Source organism: Halichoerus grypus, chromosome 10 (genome assembly GCF_964656455.1).
Source record: "Halichoerus grypus chromosome 10, mHalGry1.hap1.1, whole genome shotgun sequence".
In the NCBI taxonomy this organism is placed as follows: Eukaryota; Metazoa; Chordata; class Mammalia; order Carnivora; family Phocidae; genus Halichoerus; species Halichoerus grypus.
Window position 1 is genome coordinate 85,921,611 of NC_135721.1, and position 15,989 is coordinate 85,937,599.

Here is a 15,989-nt window from a genome sequence, read left to right on the forward strand (position 1 = left end):
CACTCCCCCTGCTTGTGTTCCAGCTCTTGCTATCTCTCTCTGTCAAATAAATAAATAAAATCTTCAAAAAAAAAAAAAAGTGCAGTATATGACGTAATTCTTGCTCTCAATTTTGTTCGGGGTGTCAGGAGAATGATACAAGATGAGTGAACCAGAACAGGTATAATATATCCTGAAATGTGTAAATAATCTGAATTAGAAATAATCAGTGTTAGAGGTTTCATATAAAACGGCTATGTGATATGAACTAACAAGAAGTGGAAGGGCTCAGCTAAATAAAAATGAGAAAAGGGGACATTTCAGAAAAGGATTTTTTAAAAAAAAATAGACCAAGAAGGCATAAAGATAGGAATGATTGTATAAGGCAGAGGGAAAGAAGGAGAACCATATGCCCTCTAAGCAACATGCTGAAATTCAGGGAAATTGGATGGAAAGATTGGCATTCCAAAGCAATATTGCAAGAACACCAAAATGTGATAACTGTGTCTTGGTGAGTGCAAGACACACACTCTGGCATGTTAGGAAAGAGAAGTCTGGTGCTGTGATTCTGTCTATGAACTTCCTCCAGTTTTCTCACCACATCACAAACTCCTGAAACAGCCCATACCTTACTCTTCCTCAAAACCACAGCTCCTCACTGTGACCGACACAAAGGAAGCCTTCAATAAATTGTAGAATTAAAAGAAATGGAGGGAAGAGGGGAGGAAGAAAGGAAGAGAGGGAAGGAAGGAAGGAAGGAAGGAGAAAGACAACTTTCACTGTCAGAGCAGGTGGATTTAATGTCGCTCCAGGAATGGAGGGTATGTATCTGACTGGACAGCCCACGCTCTTAATGATATCTGTGAGTTTTCACTAGGAGTAGACGCTTTCAACTCATTGTTCTTGCTGCTGATTGAGTTTGGATTGCAAATCAAACAATTTGTTCCTCTTTCATTTTTGATGAATATCCCAGGGCATTCCATTCAGGAGCAGCCCCAACCCTAAGGAGGCAGGTCTGCGCACCAAGCAGAATATTAAGTATGCTATTTTTAATGTCATTAAACAGTTACGTGCCAAAAGAGGAGCTAAAATAAGAGTGTAACTGAGCAATGAGATGGAAGCTGAGTAACTTCATGATAGAAAACAAATGTAGCAGAACAGACTTCCCTCTCTTTTCCTTTTTCTGTAAATATGAAATTTACTAACACTTCAGCATTCCTCAGATAGCTGCATAAGGCTTGAAATATATATGTATATAGTTGCTGTGAGCTCATCAAGAATTGAAGATACTAGGTGGTAAACAGTAGGGGCTAATCACAGCCCCATCCGTAAGGATCACAGGCAATTGTGATTGGTTTCCTTGAGGAGGAAAGGATGCTTCTCAAAAGAGAAAAATTTCCAACCGGTCCTTCCAAGATCCATGTGGAGAGTGAGCGAGGAAAGAGAAAAATCACTTCCCAGTGGAAACCTTTCTGCCTCATGTTTAGCAGTGATCGAGTGGTACCTTTCCCTTGTGAACATGAAGGCTAGAGACACGTTTACTGTGCTTGTGATTTCCTAAGCTTTTGCATGTTTTCGATTTCAGAAGCTTTTCAGTTTTTTTTTTTCAAAATTCCACACGCAAGCCACCAGGGCTCCAAACAACAGAGCAGAGAAATTTGAAGGAGTCCTACCAAGGGGGAGGGGGGTGGGCAAAACCAAAGCTTGAGCCTCATCTGTTTCTTTTTTGTTGTTGTTTTTTAAATAAAGCTGCAATTGGCCTGGTGCGATCTGATAAGTGTCTTATTATAAACTTGAACATCAGCGGATGAGAGATAAAAAAAGGATGATGAAACTTGCAACTAAAAAACAAAAGAAAGGAGAAAGAAAGAAAGAAAGAGAGAGAGAGAGAAAGAAAGAAAGGAAAGAAAGAAAGAAAGAAAGAAAGAAAGAAAGAAAGAAAGAAAGAAAGAAAGAAAGAAAGAAAGAAAGAAAGAAAGAAAAAGAAAAAGACAGGGGTCTAAATGACTGGCAGTTCCCATTTCTTTACAAGTGTTACATTTCAGTCCCCTGCCACTACCACATGTTTCCTGTTCACAGATAATTTGTACAACATATTTTATCATTCAGTTTTAGACACAGTTGAAAGGCTTTTGCCTAAGGCTTGGAACACTTTGAAAATTGTATACCATTTGCAAGGCTTTCTTCTGCTTCACTGTGCAATTAGGTGACTGTCTTTCTACAGACATTGAATTTATCATTTATGGGATTGTGTGTGTGTGTGTGTGCGTGTGTGTGTTTTAAACCAAGGTGAACTAGAAAATGAATGGGAGTAGTTTTCAGTAACCTACAGATGAGGGATTGAAGAAGCAAAACCGAGATTTCAGCTCACTGACGAACTGGAGTTTGCAAACAGCAAGTGGGTTTTCTCCACTAAAGAAGTTAGGTTCTGGAAGGTGTTCTTTCCAAACGGTGTTTACATATTTACTAGGCTCCGCATTCTCTACTAGTAGTTACATGATGGTGCAATGATCCTAAAGAAACCCAGTCTCATTAATCTCTGGGAAAGCGATTGCGGAACATTTTAAGCTTCCCCTGCCGGCTTCTTTGCCCTGTCTTGCCTGAGTCTCGCAGTTTCCCTGTGAAGCACTGACGTGCTCAGAGCTTCCCCTGGTGGAAGTTGCTGGCAAAAGGTGTTCTAGCCAAGAAGGGAGAGTCTGGGACTTGCTCCCAGGAATGGGCTCAACGGAGTGTTCAGTTGCCCAAGAACAGAGAGTACATAATGTGACTTGAGGTTCTGACTGAATTTCCTATGAGTTTCTATGTTTTACATAACCTGAATTTTAAAGTCAGATTTGATAAAAGATAACTTATTCCCATCATTATGCCACTTTGTATTTTTCCACTGAATAATGCAAACGAAAAGAGAGAGCGAAGGAGCCTAATTCAACCCTGCCAAGAAGAGGCTGACTTCCCTCTGAGGTTGAACTCCGCGTCTATCATTAAGCGGCGATGTGCTTCTCCTGTATTTTAAAAACATGAAAAAAAAAAAAAAAAAAAAATGGTGGTGGGAGAGTCTGAACAGCATTTACTCTTTTAATGAGAGGATCTCCAGGCCTGCATATGCACTTTAAAGGGTTTCTCTCTTTTCTTACTCAAAAAGCAAACTTCCCATGTTAATTTCACCTGGAATGTGTTTCTCTAATTTCTGCTAACCTATACATCCTAACTGTATCCATGTATATGTTTTAGGTGATGAAGATTTCCAAGGCAGGTTCTTAAAAGGAAGGTTTAGAGAACTGACAACAGTCGATTAATAAATGTGGCCACTGTTGATAATCATGCAAAGGATGACAGATTTGTAATTCGTGTCGGTGGTGGGAAAGAAGCAACAGAATTTGAAATCTATTTAAGAAAATCTTCACCAGCCTAAAACAAAACTTAACCTTAAACAACGAGGGGAGGGAAGGGAAACAGATATGCTCTGTCTGGTACTGTTATTTGTTTCAGGAGACATTATCGGCCCAATAACATTGACTTTTTTGCAACAACTAATCATGAGATTTAAATAATTTTATAGTCAGGATCACTCTGAATGCTAAGCAGGCTAGAAATGCCAGAAACGTGTTCTCATGTAAATCTATTTAAGTAATTGCCTGAGTAATACACTTTCTACGATTATATACTTATTACAGATACAAACACACACACACATACACACACAATTATAGTCAAAATTAAGTCCACCTCATGATAATGACCCTGTCGATTCAGAAACAGAAGCTGGTCCACGGAGAGCTCCTAGGTCCCTGATTCCCACAGACTGTTTGACTCCCTTACTTTTCTCACAAAAAAAAAAAAGATTAAGCATAATGTAAAATAAAGCCACTTAGAAACGCTATCCTCTGTAAGTAATAAGAAAGGACGATGAAAGCTGTACAGACATTTTTTAGATTTATACATGTGCACAGAGCCAAGACCAAGGGGTTTGGGTCAGTCAGAATGTCACCGGAATAATAATTTATGGAAGGGCAGCTGCCGGCGGAAGTAGCAAGACACCAACGCTGAAAGAGCCATCCTGAATAAAGTGTCACTTTCCTTTTGAAATCCATCCAGGACACTTTGCAATGACATAGATTTTTGGACCCAAGGAATCAGGACAGTTTAATCATTTTATCCAAAGCCTGCTGTCCCCAGGGGGACCTGTCTGCTGGACATATGGGGCTCAACACTGCTGCCTCTCAGCAGGGCTCACTCACTGTTCCTTCCAGTTTCTGGAAGACAGTGACACAATTCCTGAAGACATGCTTTAACTTTTCCTAATCAGCTCAGCTCGTGGGGCTTGCACAAGGGACTCTCTTCTAGCCTGAAGAGGCCGTAAGGGACCCCACCATGCTCTCCTGGCTGTGTAGCGATGGGGAAGTGGGGGAAGGGGGTTCTCTTTTTAAACTGTTGCTTCCTTAACATATGGCCCAAGTAAGAGCAAATCCTCAGAGATGAGAAAACAGCCTATTTCAGAGATCTGATCATCTTATCAATATGGAGTTTGGAGAAAATTTGAGAGGGGTGTGGAATTCAAAAATACCCTCCGCCTAATAGGCAGCCTCCCAGATGCTGAGTTCATGGGCTTACAGGCCACGAGGACTGGCCTTCCCAGGAGCGCAAGCAGCTGAATTCACATGCAGGAATTGTTCTGGAAATTGAGCCACTGTGGGCTGCGTTTAAAGAAGTAGGACTTTCAGGGTTCTGAGTTGAACCTGTTCTTGCCACTGACTTTCTATATGACCTTGGGCAAATCATTTAACCTGTAGGTGCCTCAGCTACAAGAGTACTGTGATTCTTGGTCTGAGATGCAATTTCAAAACAGAAACTCCATCTTAATTTTTCTTCCCTTTCCACTGCTTGATCTCATCATTGCAATGCGGTGGGCTGCTCTCCTGGCACGCTGTGATTGACCTGCCTGACGGCGGTATTAGGAGCCCTCGTTTCTCCCGCTGGGCTGACACAATACACACCTAGCTGGAAAGGGGCTCCCCTGACGCTGGAACATATCTGGTTCTCTATGCCATGTGCAGCGTGCACACGTGAGCTCCTCCATGGACTAGCCCACGCGCCCCTCACCAGATCACCAATCAACTGAGTCCAGGGGCCTGATGCCAACTTACTTACTCTGTGCCTCGGCCCTGCCTTCACTGTTGGCTCACACAGATAACCATATCATCATACCTCCTGAGTGCAAGAGAGCAGTAAAGCATGCCGGTTAAAACTTCCTCTTGGGTGGGAACAGCTCTGAGTTCAAATCCTGCTGCTGCCCTTTACCAGGTGTGACACCTTCAAGGACATCTGGAAACTCCCATCGTCTCCACTCTAGTGGGGGGAAAGGAATAGCCCAACCTCGTGAGTCCTGAGAATTAAAGGACATGCGCGAGAAGTGTCTGGCGCGCACATCGTACTCGATGACCTCCGACTGTTACAGTTTCCATTTTCCGAGGGCCCTTTTACGCTCAGATCTCAAACCTGCAGGGTCATTGAGACCAGGAATCTCCATCTTCACCTCTACAGATGTGAAAACGCAGCGGTAATGCTGCAGAGGTAGCATGAGCCCTGGGCTCACGAGACTGTTGAGTGCTCTTTCTCCCTAACGATGCGCCGCTGCCCCTCCCCTGCTTCAGGACTGATAGGGGACATTTGGTGCATTCTCCATACTCTACCCATCCCCATGGTCGCATGGCTACCTAAGAGCTCAGGCTTCCATTTTAGTTTTGCATTTAAGGTCCATGAGTCAATAAGCGTTTCTGTTTCGTTTGTTTCATTTGAGTTCAGTTGAACACACCTCTGCTGGGATCAGAAATCCTGGCATCTGCGCCAGACTGGGAGGTAAAAGATGAGAAAATGGTGTGGAGAGTGCAAACAACTGGCCTAGGATCCCCCAGCTACTCAACAATGCAGGGAATTGAACCTAGGCCTGTCTAAATGAAGCATGATCACCATTGTTTGCATCAGTGGGAAGACAGACTATGCCCAGATTCTAGCTATTGACTGACAAGTAGGGCAGTGTTATACTAAAGCCCAGAGAAGGGCCTTCAGCCCTACCTGGTTTTACAGGGCTGGCTTATGAGCTGAGATTTTGATGGGTGCATGAGAGAGATCTAGTTGAATAGGAGGAGAGTGATCCAGGAAGGGTATTCTGAGCAAGCTGATGGAGGCACCGAAAAGCATGGTGGTGAAGAGCGGACAGAAATACCCACAAGACAGTATTACTTGGTCAGAGGTTCTCAGACTTTGACATGCATCAGAATCACCTGGAAGGCTTATTAGGACACAGAAGCAGCTGGCTGTAGAGTTTCCTGCTCAGTTGATCTAGAGTGAGTCCAAGAATTTGCATTTCTAGCAAGTTCTTAGGTGATCCTAATGCTGCTGGTCCAGGGACTGCACTTCGAGAGCCTCTGGCCTAGGGCATAAAAGTGACAGGAATGAACTTATGCGTTCCCAAGGTAGAGAGATGAAGAAGGTGCCTGTCCCTACTTTTCTCTTAATGTCCCCTACTCTAGAAAGAGCCAGATGCCTCAGGTTTTCTTCTCTGACCTGAGAGCGAGTTGGGAAATTCCCAGCAGAACTGCTGTTCCAGAATGAAGTCTTGGCATGACCTCCCTGGGTGTGCCCTGAGGAGACACCAGGCATTTCTCAGCTCCTGGGGCACCACAGAACCCAAGCTCTTACCTTTAAATTATAATAAGGACTCCCTGCCCTAATGGCACACGCTTGCCTCAGCCTATAATTCAGCAAGTGCAGAAGTTCCTTGAGTTACTTCAGGAGGTGGTACCTTGATGCCACTTTGGTGCTCTGGGGTGATCGAGTGCACCTGCCAGACACACAACCTGGCTCCTAAGTCTCCAGCATTTAGGGTATTAAACTCAAAGGCTTTTAAAACATTGGAAAAGCCTTCTAAGAATGCTCCGTAGCAATCATATTTATTGATCTCACAATCTTCCCTTCTGGTGCCTCTTTAAACCCGCGCACGTATTTCCCCTGCGTATTCTGCAACTATTAATTGGTTTAATAGTACTCAATTTGCGTATCATTTTTGAAATGATTTTATACATCAAGCACTTGGTTATATTAAATTCTGCTTTTTTTTTTTTTTTCCTGAATCCAGATTCTCCAGGCTAAGAGAACTTAGAGGAGCTATGAAAATTAACAGTTCTTTTCAAAGAAAGTCTTCATCCAATATCACCTTATTTGTCAATTCTCATTGGCTGTGTGAAAAAATAATCCAATTTTTCCTTTCCTTGAGTATTTCTTTGATTACTATTCTTGGGCTTTATAAAAAATGATTAATACGGTGACTGTTTCCCCATGGGAAATGCAATAACTCACACTGCATTATATAGAAAACAAAATAAAGAAATGGAAACATACAAAACTATGCAATGCTTTAATAAAAGTGGACCCCTGTGGCCCTTATGTTCCTCTGAATACTTCCAAAATCTCCAAAGTTCATTAGAGGTCATGTCCAATGGATCGCATTATTTTTTGTGCTATACCCTACATATCTTTAAATTCAGACTTGACACATTCAGTGTATTTTAGGCTGAGAGTAAATTCAAGCTCCATGTTTCCTCACACATTTTCTCAATATAATCACTGTAAGTGTGAGCTCACAGTGGGTACTATTTACTTTTGTCGAGAGGTCAACATTAATTGAATAATCATAAATACGTGCTTCCTGAGAACTCCTTTAACACATAAAGCCTAGAAGGATGGTGGCATGGTTCAAAATTTAAAGTGCCAATCTAAGTCATGAATTTCAGACATAAGTCTTGTGTTTCTGAATTCTATGTTTTGTCCTAGAAATTTCCCCCATGTCTAGGGAAGGATTGACACAATTCCAGGCAATAATGAGATACCTAAAGGCAAGGCATGAGATGTTGTGGGTAGAGAAAGCACTCAGCATCAGATCGGCCTCTGAGCTTGAAAACGCCTTTACCAGCTATGCCCAGGACAAGCCCTTCCAACTCTGAGCCACTGTCCTCACCTCCAAAATGGAAATAACATGAAAACAAATCTCACAGGGTTGTGATGTTGTTAAATAAACAAGGAAGTGTATGCAAAGAGCTTTAAAAAAAAAGCAATTTGGGGATCCCTGGCCGACTCAGTCTATAGAGCATGCGACTCTTGATCTTGGGGTTGTAAGTTTGAGCCCCACATTGGATATAGAGATTACTTGAAAATAAAATCTTGGGGCACCTGGGAGGCTCAATCAGTTAAGCGTCTGCCTTCAGCTCAGGTCATGATCCCAGGGTCCTGGGATACAGCCCCACATGGCGCTCCCTGCTCAAAGAGGAGTCTGCTTGACCTTGACCCTCTCTCTCTGCCTCTCTCCGCCCCACCGCTAGTGCTCTCTTGCGCTCTCTCTTTCAAATAAATAAATAAATTCTTTAAAAAATAAAATAAGTAAAATAAAATAAAATCTTTTTTTTTTTTAAAGTAAAGCAATTTCTAAACTTAACAGGTGATCAGACTTGCCCACGATGGTGAAAATCCAATGTGCTTTAGAAATGCAACACACAAACTAATAGGTACTGCTTTGGTTGTTGGCCCAGGATAAAAATTCTAAGTATGAATTCCCACTTTTCCGTAGTCCCTTTCCTACTGCTAAATGGAGATCATCCCATCTTTGTGTCAAATGCAGCATGTGTGCAAATACCTCATGATCGTCTTTCACAGGAATTCTTTCCAAGTGAGAAAGCAAGTAATGGGGTCATGGGCTTTCTGAAGTAATACAGCCCAGGCTGCCAGTGTGATTTTGATTAGCAAATTCTGTCCCCAGTTTTATTGTGTGTGGGTAAGCTGCAGTGTATGATTTCATGCATTTTTTTCTGAAGGAAAAAGAAGGAAGTTTAGCTATAGGTATTTTATACCTGTCCGTAAGAAAAGATCCTGAAATTCACAAGGAGTCATTTTAAGGCAGCCTGCTGCTAATCCATGCTAGGCAATTAATCATAATGCAAATGACAAGCCATGAATTAACAGATAATGCAGCGTGATGACTGTGGTCACAGGTTGTCATCATCCCTGTCACTCTGGTCATCCTCCTCCTCATCTCCATCATCCATGGCCAAAGTAGTAAAACGTGGGGGCACTCATCTCTTCTGTTTCCGTTCTTAAAAAATCCAAGTCAGATGAGTCTCAGCCCAAGTCAAGCTGGATTTCAATCTATATTGTTAGGTTTCTAGAGCTCTCTCTATCCTCTTCTACATTTTTTAAGTCCTGCACTCAAGTATTAAGTCAAATGAGCCTCACACAAAGAGAACATATACTAAGGTATATACACCTGTCATTTAACTTCAGTGTTTTGATCTGCACATAGTACCTCACATTAATCCAGATGTTGCCTGTTTACTATAGACCCTCAGTAATCCATGTTGGCATTAACAAAACTCAGAAGTATGGGAATAAAAACCCTATTTTTATTTTTTTTTCAAGTAACATTGATTCAATCTTTAACAAACTCAGGTTGCTAACAACTTCAGCTACCCTAAAATTAGATCTCATCTGTAAATCATTAGGGTAGATTTTGGAGCAAAACCAGAAATTTTTGCAATACATTCTTCTTTGGCAGGAATCACTCTGCCTATAAGTTAATTCGGGTGGTATTGCCATCTAGTTATTTGTGGCTGGATTGTACATAGCAACAAGGGGAAAAATTCATATTAGTTTGGTGAATAAGAAATGTTCCATAACAATGCTAGAATAACAAATTGGCTGATAAGTAAGCTGGTCTAAATTCCTGGTGTCCACAAAGGTCCAGGAATCAGCACAGCTCACTCTTTGTCTCATGTCTCCATGCCTTCTAAAAGCTTGCTCATAGGAAATGAATTTGGGAACCGAATTTGGTGGATCCGGCTACAAAAATGTACATCTCTGGCACACAAACTATTTTCAAGTGCTAATTCCAACATGAGGGTTTTAAACACGTAAAGAGAAGTTCCATAGAGCAAAAATGATGCTGTGAATCTCTCCACAGTAAGAGGCTATTTGAACAGAATCTATCATATCCACACACACATGCATATACATATGTGTATACAGACACGCACACTCACGTACTCACACACTGGTACAGGCTGAAATGTTGTGCTCTGATCCCTGTGGGTGAATTATAACTTGCTAATGTCCCCAAAACCAGGAGTGGGAGGAAATGCTTTCTCGAGGTAGCCTCCATGTGGAATGACAAAAGGCCCAAGCTTTGTGGCCAGAGAGGCCTGGCTTGGACACAACTGTATATGGTCAGCCAAGTCCCCTTATCTCTCCGATCTTCAATTCCTTCCTCTGTAAACTAGGGATAAAACACATACTTCATGATATTGTTGTGAAGACTTCATGAGATAATGTCCAAGGAGCACCCCAGCCCGGTGGTGCATATCATTAAGGGAAGCCTAACAATCTCTGACACACGTAAGAGTTGAGCCAACTTCCCAAGGAAGAAAGAAGTTGAGAGAAGGAATGAAAGAATCCAGTTCCACTTCCTGTGAAAAACTCAATCGAGAAGGCAAGGAGGCCTGTCACAGCCCAAAGGTCTGAGTCTTCACCTTATTTCAAAACAACTGCCCACTTTCATTTGCCAGAGAGCACATTTGATATTCTACCAAACTGTGAGTCACACGCTATAGAAAGCAAAGAGATTTATTTATTTTTCCATAGTATTCTGCTCTAGACAGGGTGAGTATAACAACTTACCATCTTTAAGCTAAAAAATGGAGTTATTCTACAAATTCTTCCATCTCCAGGACTCCAAGTTAGCAGAGAAGCCCCATCCTTGTCTCTCCATCCTTTACCCTCCGGTTCCCCATTATGTAGACAGAATTTTGGATCTATCAAAGAATTGGTAGAATCCAGCATGGTGAGCTTCCAACCGTCTTGCCACAGTCCTATATCCCTCTCATCTTCTTGATTACTACTGTATTTTATTTAGTTTGTAATAGAAGTGCCTTGGATCTACCTTAGAATTCCAGCCCTTTTCAATTCTTTATGCTGTTGCTGGTCTTGTACTTACTGTTTCTCTTCTCACCCTTTAGGTACTTTCTTTCAGTTTTTCAAAATATTTCGTGGACATCGCAATTTCTCTGTATACTTCCTGTAGTCCACCATAAAAGCAGCAGCATACAATGGCAGTGATGTTGCATGCTCTGATCCACTTCAAGAGACTGTTGGACGCTCATTATTACATTTTAAGACATTGTGCAATTTAATCATATTCAGGAAATTTCATTTTCTACAGAATGTTCATTTCTACTTGTTTTATCCATATTCTGTCATTTCACTGTACCTCATATAAAATTTTAGGTGGGGCGGGGGTGGGGTGGAAGGAGGAAATGGTGAAGAAAAAAAAAGAGGAAGTTTCGCTACCTGGATTCCAACTCACTGGATTTGGAAAAAGATTTACTTCCCTAAATTGACCAAGATTAATGAAGACCATGTATGTTCAAGTGCCAATGTAATTTTTAATCATCCTCTTTTTAAACATTTGAGATGTAATAGGTTCAAAAAGTGGATCTGAATTTGATGTATCACCTGCCGTAGCACAGGGTTCACGTTGCTTCGATGTGGAATCTGGTGTGCTTTATCTGGTCTACATCTGTCCGTGACTTTAATAATTCAGTTCGTTCTGAGTTTGGGGCATGTGTGTTTGGGAAGGTTCTCTTTTGTTCAAAGGGATTTTCTGTGACCCAAATCACAGGTTCTTCCTTTAACTGTGTCCTTCCAGCTCCACAAAGGAGATGTCATATTTTTATTTATAAGGACGTCCTCAGCACTTTTTTTTCGGGATAGTGGAGGTAAAACATTTTATCTTAAAAAGTATATTTTCCCAATGTTTTACCATAATTTGGTCTGATGTCCTCAGGAGCATTTCTTTAAAAATGCGTATTTCACTGAAAATCATCTAAAATCCAGTTGCACTGGGCTATTAATCCTATTTAGGTTAAAGGCATGTTTAATTATCAATTTACTTTATTTCTCACCAAAGGACTTCGGGACCTGATTTATCTCACAGAATCACTATCCCAGATTACTGCTGCCCTGGTACTATTTAAAAGAATCCCATGAGATCAACTCTAGGACTTCTTAGGAAGAAAGAAAGAAGAAAGAAAGAAAGAAAGAAAGAAAGAAAGAAAGAAAGAAAGAAAGAAAGAAAGAAAGAAAACATAATTTACTTTAGGAATTATGTTGATTGGCTAAATCTCCGTGAAAGAGAGTAAGAATGAAATATACAAGAAAGGAAATGCTTCTTCCCCATCCCTCTAACTTCCACCAGGGGTGTGGCCCCTAAAAACTCCTGGCCTTTGCCCCACCCACGGCCCCTCTTCCTGGAGATGGAGTGAGTTACCTGACTCAAGACTGGAGATGTGCCATTGGTGTGGCTGGCCCTCTCCCTTTCTGGAGCCAAGCCCCCACAGGAAGCAATCATTCTCCTTGGTTCTCCCTTGTCATTTGTTTTACAGGAGGAGACCTCCCAGCAGAGGGGTGTGTGATTGCTGGAGTTCTGTAGTGGGAAACCCGCTTTGCTGTACACCCAAGCCATGTTCTCCAGAATCAGCTTTATGACAAGAAAGGGAATCTAATTATAGACTCCATGAGAGCCCTCTCCTTCATAATATGCTGCCCAGATCCAAAACATGCACATATAATTAGTGACCTGCTGGCGCCTTCCTCTTCTCCATTCCTTATTGCCCAGCCAACCAGCACACCCCAGGTCTGAACACAAAGCACTTATCTGTAGTCACTTGGGAGTTATAAATGGTCCCAGCTTTTATAATACTTCCCAACATCTAACCTGTATCTCTCCATTTATTGCTAGAGTATTGAATGAAGGTAAGGTAAGTAAAAAGCACAGTGTTCTCAGCATAGAAAACATTTGACAAATTCACAATGATGAAACAATGATGATAATGTACATTAACACTTGAGTTACCTGGGACTGTCAATGGATGAGCTGATCCAGATGGCTAAATATTTCCGGAAGCTGTTAAAAAAATAAATTCAGCTGAGTAAATTTAAAGATCTAATTGGCTTTATTGAACAATTCATGAATCAGGCAGCATCCCATCTAGCAAGTAAAAAGGAACTCTGCCAAGCTGTAGAAAAGGAAAGGATTTTAAAGGTGGAAAGGGGCCAGAGAAAGAAAATTATTGGCCAGGAATTCACTGTTTCAGGAAAGATGGCCTTCACAAGGGGAACCAAAGGGGTCTATCAGGTGGGTTACCTCACAAGTGCTGACTAGGTAATTCCATGTTGACTGGTTAAAGTTTACATTTCTGGGGATGCAGTGGGGATTGAAACTGTAGTTGGTTGAGGTATTAAGTCTTGGTTTACTGACGTGAGGTTTAGCATAAGTCACTCCATTTGGGGCCTGTTGTCAGTCTCCTTTTTAACAAAGTCAATAGAAAACCTAACAGCAGAAAGCCAGAGTTCAGATCCTGGCTCATTTTTTTCACCTGAGGGATTTTATAGAAGCTACTCCCCTCTTTAAGACATTCAATTAATATTCAAATGGGGAAAGATCTGCTGAGCTAATAAAGATCCTATTGTAAAGATCTGCTGAGCTAATAAAGATGAAAGAATATGTTATTATGAGTAGTATTCTAAATACTTGAGAATTAATTCCTCAAATTCATAAAACTTTATTTCATTATAATTTAAATTCTAATAAAAATAATTTGACAATTTTTAAAATTTTTCTCATTATAAAACAAGTACATACTTACAGGAAATTTAGCATGAGAGAAAAAATTAAAATCTTTCATAAATTCCACTATTCAGAAATATACTCTTAACACGGCAGCATCATTTTATCTGATTGTTTTAAATGTATGGGGCATCATATACGGTTTTTATCTGGCCTTATGTTTAACTAACCCAGTGGTTCTCAACTGGAAATGATTTTTGCCTTCCCCTCCCCCCAGTGACATTTGGCAATGTCTAAAGGTATTTACTTTACTATGTTTATGTGGGGTAAGGGCGTGTTACTGATATCTAGTGAGTAAAAGCAAGAGATGCTGCTAAACATCCTACAGTGCACAGAACAGTCTCTCGAAATGAAGAATTACCAAGCCCAAAATGTCAACAGTGCCAAGATTGAGAAACCCTGGCCTAGCCTCATATCCCAAAGCACCAGGGCAGCTTTTCCTCCCCCAAACAGCCACTATTATTTGGTGTTACACAAAAACACCACGGGATGCTAATATTTAGAAAGACAGAAAACTGAATGACGAAGATACTTGTGAGTCTCCAACTGCCATTTGATCTCCATTGTTCAACTCCAAATCCATAACATCAATACAATGTCATTCAAGCATCATTGCAAAAAAATACTAAAACCATCATCCACCAGGCCACACATCTGATTAACTACTTTGTGTAAGTAGTTCTTCATTATAATCCCCCAAATATCTAATTCTATTAAAGATTTTTATCCTGACATTTTCATCTTGTATGTGAAATTTCTAAGAATAGATTTAACATTATGTTCTCTGACAATTTACTCAAACTAAACAAATAACCAATCTCCACTTTCATCTCTCAGATCCTTTTGTCCATCTTCCCCTCCCCCAGTCCCGAGGCACCAACCATTTGGACACTTTATTTTCATATTCTGTTTCCATTAGACTGGAAATCCTGATTTGGGGTGGGGGGGGGGCATCAGCCTTCGTTTCAAACTATGTAAAGACTAGGAATTAGAAGACCTGAATCCAGTTTTCTTTCTTACTGGTTATCATTAAATAGGCTACTTAATCTCACATCCCATTTGCTTGGATATAAAATGATTGAGTTCCAAGAATCACCCTGATGCCGTCAAAGCATTGCTATAAAGTTCAAATGAAAAAAATGTGCTTTGAGGTCTTTGACACTTTTGAGCTACCAGATGCAAAATAATCAAAAGTGAAAACAGTAGGTTTGCAGTAGTCATCATCTAAGAAGGCCCTGATGATCTGCATTCCCAGTACTCATGTTCTCATGTAATCCCCTCCCCTGGAGTGTGGGGCTAAATATATGAAATCAAGTCTAATGATCAGAATATGGCAGGAGACATGAGACATCACTTTTAAGATGTGGCTATAAAAACACAATGACTTCTATCTTGGATGCTCTCTTGGGTCACTCACTCTGGGGGAACACAGTTGTTGTGTGAAGTAGCCTTATGGGAACATCCCCATGAGTGAGTCAGGGCCCTCCAGAAGCTGTGTGAGTGAGCTTGGAAGCAAAGCCTCCACCACTGGAGCCTTGAGACCAGCGTACCCCTAGCCAACAATTTTGATTACCACCTAGAAAGCAACGCAGCTAATCCATTCCTGGATTCCTGACCCACTAGGAAATAATAAATGTGTGTTGTTCCCAAATGCTAAGTTTTCGTGTTGTTTATTCAAGTGCCAGGTTAAGGTCTCATACCATTCCTCAGCATACTGATGACTTCCGATGGTTTTGACTGATCTTTGCTGGAAGCTTAGTTGCCTCCTGCTTTCAGCTCTTCGGACAAGGCCCTTCCTCCATCCCATAGTCTGCTCTCTTCACCCTGGAGTCACAGAGAGAGGTGCAGTCACTGACTCTGTGGAAGCAGCAAACCTTTGGGGAAGACGCACCCCCATAGTGAGCTTGGTGAGAACTTCAAGTTTCAGATGAATTCAGAATTCATATTTGTTTGTCACTATCTTAGAGCTCTCTGTTCCAAATTATAAAAAGCGAAAAAGAGAAAACTGAGAAGAAAAAAAAAAAAGTGAAGACTTAACTAAACCCTCCTATTCAAATATCAAAGAATGTTCTTAAAAGTGAATTGCTGAATCATTCAGTGAATACTATTATTTTTAGGGAAGTTATACATAGAATGGATGAGTATCTTTGGTATATTTTCTTTTTCACGATGTTTGGCAACAACATTGTTTAACAATGTATTTAGCTAAGCACCTTCATTTCTGTAAATTATATTTCAATGTATTTGACTTTTCTTTGTCTGCATTAAGCATATCCATGCAATA

At 40.9% G+C, this 15,989-nt stretch overlaps 1 long non-coding RNA gene across 1 annotated transcript in view; it reads right to left on the bottom strand.

Moving 5' to 3' along the window:
- LOC144379245 (uncharacterized) overlaps window positions 1-15,525 on the bottom strand; it is a 101,903-nt gene extending 86,378 nt beyond the window's left edge. Inside the window, exons 1-2 of the long non-coding RNA XR_013441910.1 lie at window positions 15,406-15,525; window positions 12,932-12,982 (exon numbers count right to left, since the gene is read on the bottom strand). This is a non-coding gene — a long non-coding RNA (uncharacterized LOC144379245). The remainder of the gene's footprint in view (window positions 1-12,931; window positions 12,983-15,405) is intronic.
- Between the last annotated feature and the right edge of the window lie 464 nt (window positions 15,526-15,989).